This window comes from Anoplopoma fimbria, chromosome 22, assembly GCF_027596085.1.
Source record: "Anoplopoma fimbria isolate UVic2021 breed Golden Eagle Sablefish chromosome 22, Afim_UVic_2022, whole genome shotgun sequence".
Lineage (NCBI taxonomy): Eukaryota > Metazoa > Chordata > Actinopteri > Perciformes > Anoplopomatidae > Anoplopoma > Anoplopoma fimbria.
Window position 1 is genome coordinate 7924396 of NC_072470.1, and position 17562 is coordinate 7941957.

The 17562-nt window shown below is 42.2% G+C and overlaps 1 protein-coding gene across 9 annotated transcripts in view; it reads left to right on the top strand.

The window, feature by feature from the left end:
* Positions 1 to 17562, top strand: part of LOC129111782 (beta-1,3-galactosyltransferase 1-like) — a 111192-nt gene that overhangs the window by 14922 nt on the left and 78708 nt on the right. For 5 of the 9 annotated variants that reach the window (XR_008532347.1, XR_008532348.1, XR_008532346.1 and 2 more), the window contains exons 1-2: positions 2818 to 2932; positions 4393 to 4487. The exons of 2 other annotated variants lie outside the window; for them this stretch is intronic. The gene's annotated coding sequence lies outside the window, so the exon portion shown is untranslated. Of the gene's footprint in view, positions 1 to 2817; positions 2933 to 4392; positions 4488 to 17562 lie in introns of those variants that run through there. 2 more of the 9 variants (XM_054623875.1, XM_054623878.1) reach the window with 2 other exon arrangements.

Genomic DNA, 17562 nt, shown 5'->3' on the forward strand with positions numbered 1-17562 from the left:
AATTCACGCGCTCTGCTTGTGTTATCTGTAGTTTGTGTTTTTTTTTTTTTTTTTTCTCTCCCCTTCAATTTCACGGGGACTTGTGTTTGGTGATAAAGAGTCAGTTGGAGTCAGGTCCTCAAGGCCAACTCGACGTTGATAGGCCACTCTGGTGTTGTTGTATTGTGTGAATCGCCGTGGAGACGAGCTCTTTTTCACAATCTCAACAGTAGAGCTGGGTATGTTTTTAAAATAATTACGATAGCAGTAACAATACCACTACTTTTAAAGTGATACGGATACCAATAGAGTTTTTTTCCCCCCATACTTACTGCAATACCCATCATGTGAATGGAAACATGCAGTTGCATAAAATGCCACTTCCGCATAGGGATGCACCGATATCGGGGCCGATACAGACTCAGATAGCTGGATTGGGTAACCGTGACAATGGAGCTGATCTGTTCAATCCAACTCAATATACGATATACATTATACCCTTGAATTTAAATTCCTGTAAAAGATTTGACAAATTTCTTGCCGCACTAAAAATGTTTACACTGTAATTGTAAATACTGTTCATTTTGAGGATTTTTCACCCAGTTTCTGGCGTACGCTTTATTATTTTTATAATGAATAACAATTCAGCACATTCATATAGATCATTTTATGTTACATTTGTTTTACAGAGTTAAGAAAGCAATGTTTAAGTCAAGCCTGATGATCCCAGTCTGGTTGATTTGAACTTAGTAACAAACGGCGCCCGAAGCCATCAGGTTTGGGACTGAAAATGTTGGATCGGTGCCTTTTTTGTTATGCAGCAACAACTTGGTCAAAGCTCAAACAGGATTTAGAAATTCCAGTATATACGGTATATAGTATATAAACATTGAATTGAATAGATGTCACTGATACCTGATCTAGCTATTTGAGTCAGTATCGGCCCGTTATCGGTATAGATGCTTCAGATGCCGAGCTCTACTCAGCAGTCTGTCTGTCATCCGTAGAAGAAAAGGAAAAAATGAGGCTGCTTTTCATACACTGATTGCAGGGGTCAACATGGATTATTTTTAGGACAGAAATAAAAAAACAAATGACACTTTTATGCAAACTACAATGGCAGTCGATTGAAGTAGCTTTTCTCCGCATCGTCTTCACAGCTTTCAACCCTAATCACCCGTCGTCAGATTCACAGAAAGTGGCAGTCTGAGAGTTTGCGCTCTCCTAGGTGCTGCAGGAACCATTCAAAGTATCTATTTTTGAGAACTGTTTGCGGTCTAAATATCTAAAAGGCAGGGCGTAAGAGAGACGGAAAAAAAGAGACAACGATGAAAGGCCCGTCTTTGCTATGCTGTTGGATGTTTGCCATCCTCGGTGAAGAAAAAGGGCACGCACAGACCGGTGAACGGGAGGCACCGGTGCAATAAAGGATCTTCACTAATTGAGTGAAGTACGGAGGCCCAGGAGGGACAGCCCAGGTGCGCAGACACAAGCCGGGGTTAGCCGAGGTGCACAACAAACGAAGAGAATCCCCCCCTCCCCCTCCGCTGTTCTCCCGTAATTGCGGTTAGCCTAATCTGTCCCCCCGGCTTCCCGTCTGTGAGAAAGAAAACGTCTGGCACGAGCCTCGACAGAGATCTCTACGCGGGCTTGGCATTCAACCGGCCTGCGAGATGAGGAACAAATGAAAGCTGAATTACCAGGCTGGGAGATTAATGGAGGAAAATGAAAAAGGACGGATCGGACGGCGCCGGTGTTACAGGTGTCAGGGGAGCAAAGACGGATGCCAGGCTTCAGTCTTTGGCACCCAGAGGAGCCCCGTGTTCCAGCGAAATGATAGGCCCGTGTAATAATAAAATAGGCGAGTGAAAAGTAGCTTGAAATTAATTGTGACAGGCGTCACCTCCTCCTTCATCTGCAGCTTTTGAAAGCATGTCTTCTTAACAAGGGGAATCCATCTAAGAAGAGTTCCGCCATTATAATGTGAATGAATATCTGCTGAAGCTGGAAAATTAGAATGATTGTGTTCTCGTTTTTTTGACGGAGGACATATCTCCACAGCTGCTCAGAGTTCGACTGCTATTACATTTTTTTTTCATATCTACATCTAAATGAGCGTTGTTCTTCCTTTTTAAAATTACAATTACAAAACGGTTAATACTGCAATTTTCTGTATTTAATCTTAATTTTTGAATATTGTAATTAGTTTGACTACTTGATTGTAAACAATTTAGCCCACACAGTCTGTAAATAGCTATTAATATTTAAAACCATGATACTTTTTTATTTATTTACACTTCCATTTGTTTATTAACAAGTTCCATTACATCATATTTTACTTTTTTTAATGATTTGGGGCAACTGACTTTCATAATTGGTCAATGGCAAAAACAAATACAAAAAGCATTCTAGTTTGTGTAATCTACATTTTCCTCCTATGACACAGGCATGTTACCTACAGCTGGTTTTAGGGGTCATTCACATGTTGTGTAATACCAAGTGGAAAGCACTAGCTGCGCCACCTTCATCCTTTTTTATGCAAGGTGCTGGGGGAGGTTGCGCTCCTATCTGCAACCTGCTGTTGCTTAGCAACCATCAACTGCGCGTTGCGACAGCCACGATGAAGTTGAAGTTAGCCGTACGCCTCGCTGACTCCATTCAAGGAGAAATGCATTTCCTGCAATGTAAATCCCTCACGGTAGCTGTGCGGCTCTGTTTGTCTTCTTGTGAGTTTTGGCTGCCCTCGTCACATGACAAAAGTTGAAGTACTTTATCTTAGGGCACAGCCGTTACACCCTGAATTATCTTCCAACTGGACCTTCATTTTGATCTCAAGACACATGTTTGTGACTGCTTCTTGTTAAAATGTACACGCATTGTGAATTGCAGCTTATTAGTCAAAACCACTTAATTGGAATCAAAAATGAATAATAGAGCAGCCGGCTGGATTTAAGTGAGTAGTCCTCTATTTATTTATTTATTTATTTATTGGATGTTGTTAGCTTTCCACTGAGTTGTCATTATTATTGAGTGATTTCTCTGCTCTTGGCCTCCTAGTTCCCATGTGTGCTAGTGTATCAAATTTTAAATGTCACAGGTTTGACGTTTGACTCTCATATTGACCATATGCAGGAGTTATATTTCACTCTAATCAATACACACGTTGAGAAGTGCAACCATGACAGGCTGACGTCTCCATAAGCCTCCAAAAGCATGTTTGAATCTAATACTGCAGTTATTGCCGTTATTGAAGGATTTAATTAAATGCCTTTTTTTGCTGTTTACTACATCATTAAGCTGTATTCTTCCAAAAGTCTCCAAAGTCTACATCACTAACTCATTATCAGCCGCACCCAGCTTGTCATTCTTTGTATCGGGACTCCCGACAGCGAATGAACGAACGCTCACGGAGGCTTTTTTTCCGGCAGCGCTGGCGTCCCTTCCTGTGTGCTGCTAGATTATGGATTGGGCCTTTAATAATCAATGACAGCGCGGGTTGTTGCAACAGATTAGCGGCATAATCTCCAGTCTGCTCTTTAATACTCTTTACACTGTAACTCTCTCAGCAGCAATAAAAAAAATAAAAAAAGCCCCAGCTTAATGCGGCCGTAGCTAATGTTTGTCACCATATTGGTTTCCGTAGAGAACCCCCCCCACACCACCACCACCACCACCCGGCCCGCGGTGTCAGAACTGCTTTGAGGTTTTCATTTGAGGTTATTTTTTTGAAGTGACATTTTCAGATGGAGCTTGACATTTTGATCAAACTGATAAAAAAATGATTATCTGACAGTCGCGTTCCCAAATGAGGCTGGTGTCGCAGACGTCAAGCTCAAACAACAGAAATTGTTTACTCTCTTAAGGCGCCCTCCGTCTCCCTCCAAGTTTTTGCGAGGCCGGTCGCCATGTGTTGTAATCACTCCAGAGCGATGCCCCCCTCCATTTACATTTCTCCGTGTTTATTGAGGTTTATGGACATTATTCTCCCTCTCCCTGGCTGATTTCCAAACACCGTGGCTTAATAAAGGTGAGACGGAAGACGCGATCAACAAGTGTGACGCCGAAATTACGAGAAACGCTTCAGAGCGCACACTGTGTGGCGTCGCACTATTCAGCGGCTTTGTGGGAACAGCTCTCTTCTTTTTTTGGGGGCGGGAAAGCTCTCAGTGTGAGAGGGATTGTGGCTGGATTGGCAGCCAGGATTTACAGGCTGAGGTTCACAGAAATAATCTTTCTTTTTCGATGAAGCAAAGGCTGCTTTTGAGGAGTCCGAGATGGAGCCACACTGCAAGTTGACATTGTTTTAAAATATATCTATTTTCCTTTTGTAATTGCAATTATTTAAGTAATAAGTAGTTGCCAACAAGTCCATCTTATTGTCCACATTTTCCTTCTGTTTTACTGGGTATCTAGCTCGGTGGTTCCCAGCCTCTTTTGAAGACGTTCCCCCTAACAGCCCTCTCAGATGACTCAAGTACCCCTTCATCATCCGCAACGTCCCCCGTCAGGTTTGTGTTCATTTGAATTCATTTAAATTGATATTATTAAACACTATTAACTGTTTTAGAGTCCTGTTAATGATAGCGTTTCAACTTCCAATCTGAAGATCGGCAGTTTGATCCCTCTAGTCCATGTGATGTGCCCTTGGGCAAGACACTTAACCTCAAATTGCATGGTAGCATCTGCCAGCAGTGTTTGAATGGGTGAATGACATGTAGTGTTAAAGCGCTTGGAGTTGTCGGAAGACTAAATAAGGCGCAATATTTACTATATTTTATAATGTTTCAGTCTTTTTTCACACAATTAAATCCTCAGTGTTTAGGTTGGTTTGGTCAAGTTTGAATTTGTACTACTAGTGACAGAAGCTCGACATTCCATTACTTTTAGCTAACTATTTAAACTTCTCTTCTCGCTTGCCAGCTACTTTTCACACACTCATTTTTATTTTTTTTCAAATTAGTTGTGCCACACCACAATATTTCAACGTACCCCTGGTTGGGAATCGCTGATCTAGCTTACACGTGGCTGGCACAGGGGGAAACAAAATAACAACACACCTTTCTGGTCCAGATGGAGGCTCATACGTTGACAGCTGTTGATCAGTGCATATGTACAGTAGCTCAACATCAGATGTGAGGAAGCATTTGAAAAGGCATGGCAGTCATCTCAATAGATCGGGTCCTAACGAGCAAAATAAGCGATCATGCTTGGTGACGTGTTTTATGGTTGTTTGAGCAACATGTGCACGTCAACGTTTTGTTGTGTCCCAGTGTTATTTATTGGTTACTGTATTTTTTCAAACCGTTCACATTTGAGATTTTCACTATTGACTCATTGAAGTGAGAACAGTTTGTGATTTTGATTGACTTGAGTAAAACCTGAGTAAAAGTAAAGTTTTTGCTCATTATTGTTTGACCTGTTTAATTTATTGGTTGTGAGTGTTATGGATACCAATATAGTACTTCATTGGATACCTATCATGTGAATTGAAGTTGTGTTTGTGTCTCATTGGCTAACACTGCACAGCGTTCCCACAGCAGTTACATCTGATAACGCTGACCCACCGTGGCTAGACCGTGTTTTAGTGCAACTGTAATGCCCAACCTCTGTGGTCCCTGGGCAGGATATTACAAATTGGTGGCCTCATGTTATCAATACGCTACAGCAAGCACTGTTCTACCGTTGCTGTGCTAGCAACAACATAGCCTCTGTACAGTCTCTCTTATCAAGCATCTCCAACCAGGCACCAGCCTGTTGAGTCTAAACCGAATACACAAGGTTTCTAGCTAATAAGATAAGATAAAATAAGATAATCCTTTATTAGTCCCGCAGCGGGGAAATTTGCAATTTGGCCTACCAGCTGCCATAGCCAGCTCGGACCTAACAGGCACATAGAGGGAGACTGGCTAAGAGAGACAGACCGTTTAGCTGACCTACAGACGGTTACCTTTAACCTACAAGGGGGAAGTTTAACATGCAATAAGGAAAATTCCTTCACAACTACAATACAAAAGAAGATGCTAAAGTAGTATGATAACTCATGAGGTTTGCTGTAAGCCATCTCTGTAGTTTAAGTCAAAGGTCAGGTGATTAGAGCTCCTCTCTTAAAGCAATAGGAATGATCCAGTAGTGTCTGTCTGCCCATACTTGCTACGTCTGTATTCTACAACTCACTCCCCTCTGGTATTTGCCCTTGTTGCCATATCACTACTATACTTCTGCATTATGAAGGGACTCAGAGTGGGAGGTAAAGACGAGGCAAGCCTCTGCATAATGTGTAAAACTATCAAAATGAAATAGATAAACTACATGGCAAAGGGCCTTTTGGGGTTAAGTGTGTTTTCGTGTTTGGAAAGGGACTCGATGGGCTTCAGAGCTGTCGTGCTCGCTTGTGACCAGCTTGTAAAACAGCGTGTTGTTTTGGGAGAAGATCAGTGCATGCATACAAAGTTTGGCCGCCTCTGTCGTTAGGTATCAGCCAGATTGAATTTGATAGTACCGGCCACCCTTTTTAACATGCGTAGTAGTGTGCGAATCTTTTGCCAGGATCATCAAATGACAGGTGTTATGAATATCACACCTCCTAAAACAGTGCAGTACAGCAACATTCTTCTAGGGCAAGGTCCTTTCTCTGAGTGAATTCCCCAGTCAGACTGGGGGGGATTTATGTACTTTACCCTATCAAACATAATGATATTTCAGTCAGTGCGAGGCTAAGTGGTAAAACAGTGTTGTGGTTGAGCATTCCATTGGTTTAGGGAGGGCTCAGCTGTACAGGAAGTTTCATTTGTTGCCTGTCTGAGCGCTGTGTTTTCAGGTTAACTGGCCACACACAGGCCGAGACTCCGGGGGATAGCTTGTTTGTTTTCCCTCTGTTGTATAAGAGCAGCGGAGCTCAAATCCTGTTGTGTCACAGGCTTTTTTTTTTCTTTCTTTTTTTTGCATAACTCACACTCACACAAACCCTCCCTGCTGCTGCAGTGGAAACTCATGGAATTGAACCAGTTAGTTTTTTTGTTTTTTTTTTTTTGCTGCATGCATGCTGCATTATGTGATTCCATTAGCTCATCAGTCCACTGACGACCTGTGTCTGGTCCAATCATAAGAAGCCCCCCCACCCCTCCCCACACACACTCTGCACAATTACAGTTCAAGATCTCTCTGACACACGCCTGGGCCGAAAATAGCACAATCATGCTGCACATGGGCGTCTGGAATGAAATCCATTTTGGGTAATTTAATGAAATCCAAGTGTTTCATCCTCGCAACTCTCATCCCAATTAGAAATCAGACACTGTGAGCACAAGGGTGGAAAATTATAAAAAGAAAAAAAAAAAAGAACAGTTTGGGTGGAAGTGGAAATTACAGGAGGCCCTCTTCACTGGCTCCCCTTTTTGAAAAGTGAATGTCAATGGAACTTTGTTAGCAAAAGGTTAACACGGTGATTAGAATTCAGCCCGCAGCGCGTCTTAATTTATTCCCAAAGCGGTGTCGTTCATTTATGGATCCGTTCCATATTTAGTGCGAAGGCGGAGGCCAGATTTCCATCGCAGAACGTCATTTTAGAATAACGGCGTGTCTAATACGAGACACTTAGAGCGGAGCCTTTGTCTTTGACTCACAGGGTCAGAGATTTACACTGGCACAGTGTCAACCTGCCGTCACTCCCAACCTGAAACTAAATCTATACCGTTTGAATAAAAGATACTACGAAGACATTTAAGCCGAGTAAGTCAGTTCCCATGTCACGACTTTTAATACATATGGCCTCGACAGGACTTCATTTTCTGTCTCCTCCCAAGTGCGACGTGTCAACAACAACACTTGTCAGCCTGATGCTCGTCTCAGCTGAAGAAAAAATGCAAAGACATTCCGCGGCGCCCACGTCTCTCCCACTGATTAATGGCTAGAGGTGGAGGACCCATGTTGCGGCTTTGATGAGGCATTTTTTACACTTCTGCCGAGAAAAACAATGGCAGTTCATTTTATTGCGATGCGTCTCCAGGGACGCATCAGCACGGCTGCAACAACATACAGTGAGGTGCTGAGCCCAATAATAAATCCAAAGATGCTGATGTGCCGGGGGAGGGGCGGCGTTACAGCTCACATTCCTTAATGGCCCGTGTGCCGTTTGTGGCTCCATTTAGATGCAGAGTTTGAAACTAGCATCTCCTTGTATCCAGTTATGACTGTAAAGGCAGGGACTATTAACGCCGTTGCTTTCGGTGCGTCCCTGTGGGGCTGCAGAAAAGCAGGCAGTTGATCATTTAGCTATCGTGTTCAAAACATTACATTTTTCAGATGTATGAAACCGTAGCAAAGCCGGGGAGTTGCTTTTCCAGAGCTGCATCTACAGACTGATTTCCGACAAAAGCTTATTTGTTTGTCATATTCTAACGCAAAAAAATATTTTACTGGTAATGCAGAATCAGAGTTCCAAGGCGCATGTCCCGCCTTTTTAAACTTTAACCTTACGCCTTAGCACAGGGGTCTCAAACTCAATTTGGCTTGGGGCCACTGCTGGTATTGTCGTCTCATAGGAGGGCCACTTCAACGTTCAAGCACTACAAGAAAGCGCAATATTTTTGAAAATTTACTTTTTTATTTCCATGTTTTTAATAACTTATTGAAACATTGCACTGAACCAACACATACAATCCCTGAATACATTTGTGCTTTATTCTATTTCTTGCCAGAGACCTGGCAGCGCTTCTGCTCACACAGCTGAGCAACATTTGCCCTGATCAAGGTTACAGTAGAAACTCTGAGTACAGCTTCAACATGGGCATCACTAAGTACACAGATACGTGCTTCCAAAAAGGCACATTACCCGACTGAACATTTTTGACAGCTCAGGGAAGGATGGAAGTAATTCTCTCATGAATTGTCCAGTCATGTCTGCTTTTCCCTGTGCCTCTCTGAATTTAGCTTTTAGATCGCTGTTGCACTGCAAGTCAATAAGTTCCATTTGCAACATACTTGGGACACTCTCCACATCAGCTGAGAAGGGGTCAGCAAACAGCTGGAAAGGGTCACAGCGTGCCTTGAAGTCAGCAAAACGCTGATCAAACTCCTGCAGAAGGTTTTCACTAGCACAGGCATATTCACCACCACTGAAGGCTGTGCCCTCCTCCACAAGAGACCTGCATGTTGTGAAATGGCTGAGATATTTTACAGAAAGCTGAGTTTTACACAATTTCAGTTTAGCGGAGAAGGCTTTCACATTTTCATAAGCTGCAGTGATAAGCTGACCAGGGCCCTGGAGCTTCAGGTTAAGGATGTTCAGCTCCTGTGTTAAGTCCACTAGGAATGCAAGGTCCATAACCCACCCTGGATCATCAGGTTCAGGAACATCCATTCTGTCATCTTCCATGAATTTCTTCACTTCTGCTCTTAAGTCAAAAAATCTCTTCAGGACACTACTAAATGATGTACTTTTACTAAAGTAAAGTACATCACCATATGTTGTAAAAAGGCCCTGAACTGGCGGTGCTGTAAACTCCTGGACCTGATGTAACTGATACATCTCAGGACAACAGACATGACATGCTGCACAGTGCCTGTTGGTGTACGATGCAGTGCAGAACGACTGCTGGATCTGCATTTTCCTCTAACTTTCTTTGAACCAGCGTTACCAGTCGGTCATAGACGGGGCTCCATCCGTGGTAATGCCCACCAGTCTGTTCACAGCTCCTGAAATATATCCTTGGCTGTGGTGCGGCCGTGCATTGGACACAAACTCAGCAGCTCTTCTGCTTTATCGGGGACTGTTATTGCCGACGGACAGGTGTCGGTATGTGACTGCAGACCACATTAGGCTACATTATTTTCTTACTTTTCTTTTATCTCGCCTCGTACGCATCACTTTGATTTATTTTGTCAGAGAGAGACATATATACGTATAATGTCCCGCTGGGCAGCAACTTAAAAAACTTTTTTGGAGGTGTTGTGAACGCAGCGCGCTGGGACGAATGTCCGCGTTTAATAGAAACGAGGCAGCCAGCCAGGCACGGAGGAGAACTCTCCATGGCAACGCTGCTGTAACTCTCCATGGCAACGCTGCTGTCACTGTCACTCATTGAGAAATGTTTCTCTGCTTGCATCAAGCCTGGTCGATGTCCCGCCCCCGAGAGCCATATACCCCACCGTGATTGGTAGGTTCGTTCAGCTCCGCACACAACACTGTAAAGTGCCATTCATATAAAACTCGCGGGCCACACTAACATTAAACTTTCATATTAAGGTGGGGGCCACAAAATATCGTCTAGCGGGCCGCAATTGGCCCGCGGGCCGCGAGTTTGAGACCCCTGCCTTAGCATAACAAGCGGATTGGCGTGGAAGTCAGTCACAATTTTTTGCGCCTAAATGTATTGGTGCATCCAGAAGACCTTCTGCGGAACTGCATTAAAAACAATCACAAAAGTATTTGGCATATACAGTATAGCAATAGCACGTTTTTTTTCTTTAGCTCATTTAATACGAAGGGGCAATTCAGTATGCTTTACATAAAGAAAATGGGATTAAAGATAGTACAAAGTACATAAAATAGTCATTAAACCCCGCATTTTCATAGAAAGATAGTCAATGAATAAGAGAATACAAAAGGACATTAAATATATGTGACGTGACGACGACCACGTTCACTTCTAATATACAGTCCATGAGCGCAAGTTGAAAAATCCAGACGCTGAAGCTTTGCTTTCTACGATGCTGCAATGATTTGATGTATTGTGAGGTCGGTCTGGTGGAACAGGCAGCCAAGTTGAGAAAGACGCCAATTACAAGTGCGAATGACGTTACAATATATGTTTGGGGGTATTTTAGGTCAAGTCTTTGTCCAACTTCTAATGTATATCATCTCCGTTACTCATTTTTTTTTTTATCCCCTTTTCATCATTGAGGTTTTAAAAATTCAAGGTTAGCAATCTATATACAAATGGTCATTTTTAATGGTGAATATTCCTTTTAAGGTGGACCAGCTTTTCTATTTTTGGTGACAAAGTGACCTCACATACCGTATACCCTGGTGAAATGCCAGGGAGGTAGGAAAAAAATAGATACTGCCAAGCTTAATCTGCATCCATTGTTCCTGTTCCTGTTTTTAATTGGTTGCCCGTCTGCATCCATCCAGCTCCTTTTTACAGTGACTGTCATTACTGTCATCATTATTTAGTTGGTTAATGAGAGCAATGGGAGACTTGGCGTACCTCTCTGAACCAGACCCATTTTTCTAAGTTGCTGCTTCGCCGAGGCAGTCTAGTGAATTAGCAGCTACTGCGGAGCCAGGAGTTCCAACTATTCATTTTCCCTACTTTATACGTCTTTTGTGGACTGGAGGGAATTTTGCAAATGTGTAATATCAAGATCACATGCTAATATCAGCACCAGCATCTGCAGTTTGATGAATATTGATTATGCAAATGCTGGTAATGAGGGCTATTTCATCCTGGAGTCGTTCTTACCTGCAGGTGTTTCCATCAAATCTTGCTTTATTATGAGATATTTCCCCGCAATCGCCACGAGGAATTAATCGCTAATTGCCATGGTAATATCTTTGCAATATATTTGAGTTTTGAAAATGGCGTCGTCTACAGCTGCTGCTGCATCTCTGTTGTGTTTTTGCAGAGTTCGAATGAGATGTTCATTTTTCAAATCCACACTCAGCGGACAGATTCAGATGCTAATGTTTCCCTGTTAACAAATGTAGCAGTGAGCGAGCATTAGGGTTCTGTGCCAGGTCCCATCATTAGCGTTAGTGCAGCAGCACAACGGTTCTACAGTGATCAGCTCGGAGCAGAGCAGGTCCACTTGATCACTAAATGTAGACGCTAGTGCAGTGCCGGTTGCTTAGCTCCCGTTGTTTCCTGTTTGCAGCGTTTGTCAGGGGAACGTGATGGTTCTGAGTACGTGACCTTTTGGAGCAGGCCGATTGCTTTGCCTCCTGATGTCCGGGTTGTGTTTGGATTTTAGCGATTCCGGTTCTTCTTAACAATTTTGTGTGTTGGAAATGGCAGTCCAAAATACTGGATCAGGCATCTGCAGGTCTATGCACTGATCCATTATTATTCCCGATTGGTACCTCACATGCGCAAACCAGTACTACTACTAGCGCCCATCCCTCGTGGATGACGGACAACGCGGTCGAACCACTGAGTCACCATCTAGCTTCTCTTTTCTTTTTTTTTAAAGACGTATTTAATGATAGTTGTCAGGGAATGAAACCAATGATCTGTTGCTCTTAACAAATCAAGCCTCAATCATCTAACATAGCCATAAGACATAGCATAGCCATTAGCGCTGAATTCTTTTTGGAATAGAATCCAATCGGGACCTTTTTAAAATAGACAGTTAAATCAAATCATGGATTTGGAGATATGACACGACATATGAGTTGAAATTCAAAGAAATTCATTGCGTGTTGGTGAAAAACATACAACGGGGTTGAGAATGATTATTGGTGTTATAAGAGGGCGGGAGAGAGAGAGAGAGATTGGTGTGCTCACAACTCTTCTATATTAAAATGTATTAATATTTAGCACCTCCTGTCTGAAAATTGCACCAACTTCTTGCACGTCCTTGGTTCCCCAGCATTACACCTAGTAATTGTTCTCAAAATATGCTAACGCTGGTTAGTGACGTGCTAACCTACTCTGCTATTGTTAGCTCCACAGGTTTGTACTCGTAAAAGGTAATGATTTTAGAAACGAGGATCACGACAACACATCATTCACAATAACTAGCTCCGAATCCACTAGACCAGCCCGAACATGAATGCATGAGGTTCTATGGAGCAGAGCCTGGTCCGGCCTGGCTGCTGAAAGCCTTTATTATCATGTGCACTGCTTGCTGTGCTTTCACTCCGAGACACTTTGCTCTCTCTCTCTGAGTCATTTTGTTTGTATTCATAGAAAGGACTGTTCCTCAACAGTGGGCGGCCGGCATAGTAGCATTAAAAATTCCCCAAACAACAATGTTCTCCTTTTTTTCCTTTTTTTTTTTAGTCTGAAGTCCTACACAAAAGAATGACAACTCGAGAATCTCCCAAAAACAATTCTCACGACATTGAAGTGAATCAGCAGAGGGAATGATGACTCAGGAGACAGAGGAGATAGCAATAGTGAGGGGTGGACACGGAGACAGACCCCGTGAAGAAAAATAAATATTCTGTTTTGCACACCACTCAGGCTCCACGGTCGCTCCATGCATAAATGAATACAGATAGCTGGTCTGAAATCAGTGCTGATAACTATAGCTCGGCACAAGATGTTGCTGCTAATCAGTCCTCTCCAAACCCTGCATACAAAACCACCTCTCACACACATGCACACATACATATATATACACACACTCGCCACCTAAACAATCACTTTGCCTGGTATTTCCTCCCACAATTGCTTTTCTCTATCCATTCAACACCCATACAATTCCAGTGGAAATATGTGCTCTGCAGCTTACAGAACACATACGCCGGATGTTATTTTGCATATTGACAACTTTGGCTCTGGTTTTATTCCCAGCAGGCATATGTCATCTTTAAGTCACTCATTTTTCAAAAAAAATTCACACGCACTGTAATTCAGCTCCAAATCAGCGCTATCAATTGGAGACACTCTCCTCAACTAAGAAGAAAAGTTGATCCTCGGAGAACACATTAGGGAGAATAATAAAGGTGACAGAGAGCACCCAGGAGGAAGATTTCCTGAGGTATAATATTTGCTTCATAAATTCTAATGCCACCATCAAACAAGGCAGGTTTAGGAATGTATGTGTGCATAAAGAAAATCCTGTATAAATAAATATATAAATAAAAATAAAAATAAAAAAAATATATATATATATATATATATATATATATATATATATAAAAATAATCAATTTCACAGCAATTTTAATAAGGGTTGTAAGAGAATATCAATACACATGAGTATCGCTATATTTTTTGTACTGTGTAGATTCTCAAAAATCCTGTAATAATCATATATATATACTGAAACGTGATCCATGAAGAAAAATGTCACTTTTGTCCGTCTCATCATTTTGTGTTTTAAGTTGAGCACCGGTCACCTTTCTTAAGTGTTTTGGCCCCATGCGTTCAAACTAGCAGATTATATCCTAATAGCGCAGCACAGCAGGAAACAAAACTTCCATTTCATCCCTCAGAGATCATTTTCAGACCATTAAAAAAAAAAGAGGAAAAACTGCAGCGCTTGTTTCCACTCAATAAGTAAAAGTAATTTAAAGAAAGTGATTTAAAAAAAGTCACACTCGTTGAACAAAGGTGCTCTCTGGAGTCAAGGGGCCAAAGCAAATGCTATAACCTTTAATACCGCATGGCCGACACATTTCATTTGCATCATTTGCACATTTCAAACTTTCCTTTTTTAGTTGTTTCACATTTTCATTTCACTGACTGGCCTCTTCCTGGCTATCAGGAATCACATACCCCTCGGACTTTTCTGATTATTTGCCAGCAACTTTTACATTTCACATGTACTGTTAAGTTGAGCTTTGTCGTGAACTTATCATCGCTTGTTGACTCCGGGGAAGCGAAGAAGAGTTCGGTTGTAACGCTAGCTTATCCAAGTTAACAGCCCGCTGCAGGCAACATGCTGGACTCCCTTGGGAACGGGGTCTGGATATATGTAAACAACATACCAACATCCAGATAGTCTTAAATGCTGTACCAGTTTAATGCTGGAATCCAGCGTGATAGCAGACTGCTATAAGTGACTGACCTTTCTGACCTTTGATGATCGTTCGAGTCATGTGATAAATAATCTTGAAACAGAATGTGTAACCGGAGTTGCATACAGCAAAAAAAAAAAAGTACGATCAAAATCTTAATGACTTACTCGCTTAGTATGTTTTTAAACTTTCCACTCCACATAATCCTAACGGTAACTTCAAGTCTATCTCTACAAAAGTAAACAGCACCCTAACAGAATACTTAACTGAATACTAGGATTCAAATTTCCCAAAACCCAATGGAATATATGATCACAGCTAAATGGAGTTATGTGAGATTTTAAAGCGGTTACAAATCCCTGCATAAATATGAGATGTTGCCTGTTTTGTTAATGTTGTGAAGCTATTTCGCTGAAGTAGAGACCCAAAGCAAATGTGTAGTTCACATACGTTTTTATTTATGGTCATCAACCTCCGGGTTTGTTGTTGTTGTGTATTTTCTACGGCTATACATTTTTTAAATGCTCTTGCATCCAAAAACAAGAGAGTGAAAGTGTATACAATAAGGCTAATATGCTTTATCAATATGGAATAATGTCTCTTTAACTTCTTTCACTATGCAGTATCAACTAAAACAATGTTTGCCAGTGTTTTTATGAGCTGGGATGAGAGTCAGTGAGTCAGAGTTACATGAAAAATGTTCACGCTACAACCGCTAAGCTAACTTTGTATACTAATCTCATAGCTTCAAAGCCAGGGGATCCATGCATGGCGCTTTTTGGATTAAGTTCATTATTTCATGTGTGAGTCCTTTTAAAACCAGGAAATGAGATAGCATGGCTGCTCTTCTGGTTCCCTCATTTTAAAGTCAATGAATATTTTGAATGGCTTTTTGCTTGGATGCCTGAAACAAGGCCTTTTGGTTACGACAAGCTAAAGAGAGTTTAGTTTTATGACAGTAAATATACCATTTGTGGATTTTGACATGACATCTATCGCATATCAGTCCATCCTGGGAAGTAGATCATAATTCTAAGGTTTTTCCTCCCCGTCCTATGTGTACGGATTGTAAAGCCCTCTGAGGCAAATTTGTAATTTTCATATTTTGGGCTATACAAAATAAATATAAGTGCTAACAAGTTGCTATTGGGACTGTGAAACATCATAACGCTGACTAGTCCACCTTCACAGCCTTGTGTTCATACTCCCGTCCTTTCGTAGACTATAAGAAGTGGACTTTGTCGCCAGGATATCACCCATTGGTTTGTAGATTACGGTTTTGAAGGGTCGAGTTCTGCATTTTGGCGGTTGCCATCTTTGTTTTTTTGGAACCAGAAGTCAAAATCCCACTGGTTTACAGAAATACATCATCCCTGCAGCATTCCTTTAGATAAGACCTGCCTCATTGACTTCCAGCAAACAAGCAGTAGGACACATGTCACCATGTGACCGTGACACATGGTGCAGCGTATGTAAAGCTCTTTGAATCGATGCCATTTGAAAGGTGTCATACAGAAGAAGGGGGAATAAAAACCCAACAGCTGTCCCTTCCCTTATGAATGTTGATTAAAATACATTATAGATGATTTGCGATGATCAAACACCTCCAGAGTGACAGTATAAAGGGGGGAGGAGGGGGAGGAAGACAGGATGACACACTTGCATTCATTGACGCCGCTGATCAGCCGCTCCGCACGCATCACTTTACACACAGATAGAGAGAGACATGAGGAGAACGCAGGGAATCATTCACACACGAGTGCGCTTGTTCTCGTCCTACGTCGTTAATGCCGGATGTGTGCGCGTATCATTTGGCCTCCCATCTGCACCTCCTCCTCCCTCGTCCGTCCATCAGTCTCATGAACACATGTTTAGTTTGACGCATCAGCCACCTGGAGGGGGGGGGAATGCCTGGGTGGCATTTCGACATGCTGTTCGCAGCTGACAGGTTCAGGATAATCACTTCACGACTCCCATGAAAATTCCTAATAAGCCGTTCGCTGAATGTCAATCCGGCTTTACCTGAGCGAGGTGCGACTGTGTGAATTCACAGGGATTTTTTATATATTTTTTTCCTCTTCTCTTTCTCTTTCTCTTTTTTTTTTCTTCTTCTTCTGCTTCTTTCCTCCCCCCTTCGCTCGATGATTTGACAGCTGTTGTTCTTAATTTTCTCCCTGGCTATTTCGCGAGGATCCATCTGCTGCCGCCGAGAGCGACGGGCCGATGTTGGAGCAGTGCTCAGCGAGCGGGATGCGAACACACACGATCGCACAAACTCTCAAACGCACCTTGGCATGAGCTGTGTTTCTTTTATTTGTGGGAGGAAATTTTACACGTGTTGTACGTGAAAAGACGAACATACACAATGAGAAAATACCCACTGAAGTGGACGGGCCTCATGCAAGAACCACTAGTACGGACAGATTTGCTTTTACGAGAAATTTATAAGAAACATTCACCTATTTTCTGCCATTTAGAAGTTTCTCTGAGGTACAATCATAATTCACAGAACGTTCGTAGGAGTTGTTGTGCAATTAGTCTGCTGGCATCCACGTTTTCCCCTAAGAGATTGCATATTTCATTACTTTGAAGCAGTTTTGCTCCAGAAAATCCTATATGAATAACACTCTATAATTACGTTTCTTGTTTGACTCTCCAATTTGACTGATAATGTTTCCAAATTGGTTTTTGATGTCGTTATATAACAACACATTATCCATATGAACATCTCAGGCTGCAAAACCACTTAAAGTCTGCACTAATTGAACAGGTAATTGTTGATGCAAGACGCCGTCCAGGGGAATGTTTTTCCGATGCAAAGACTGACGGCGCATCATCACCTCTTATGGCACCTGTACTTTTGTCCATCTCCGTGAAGGAGACTTCCCTTTGACCCCC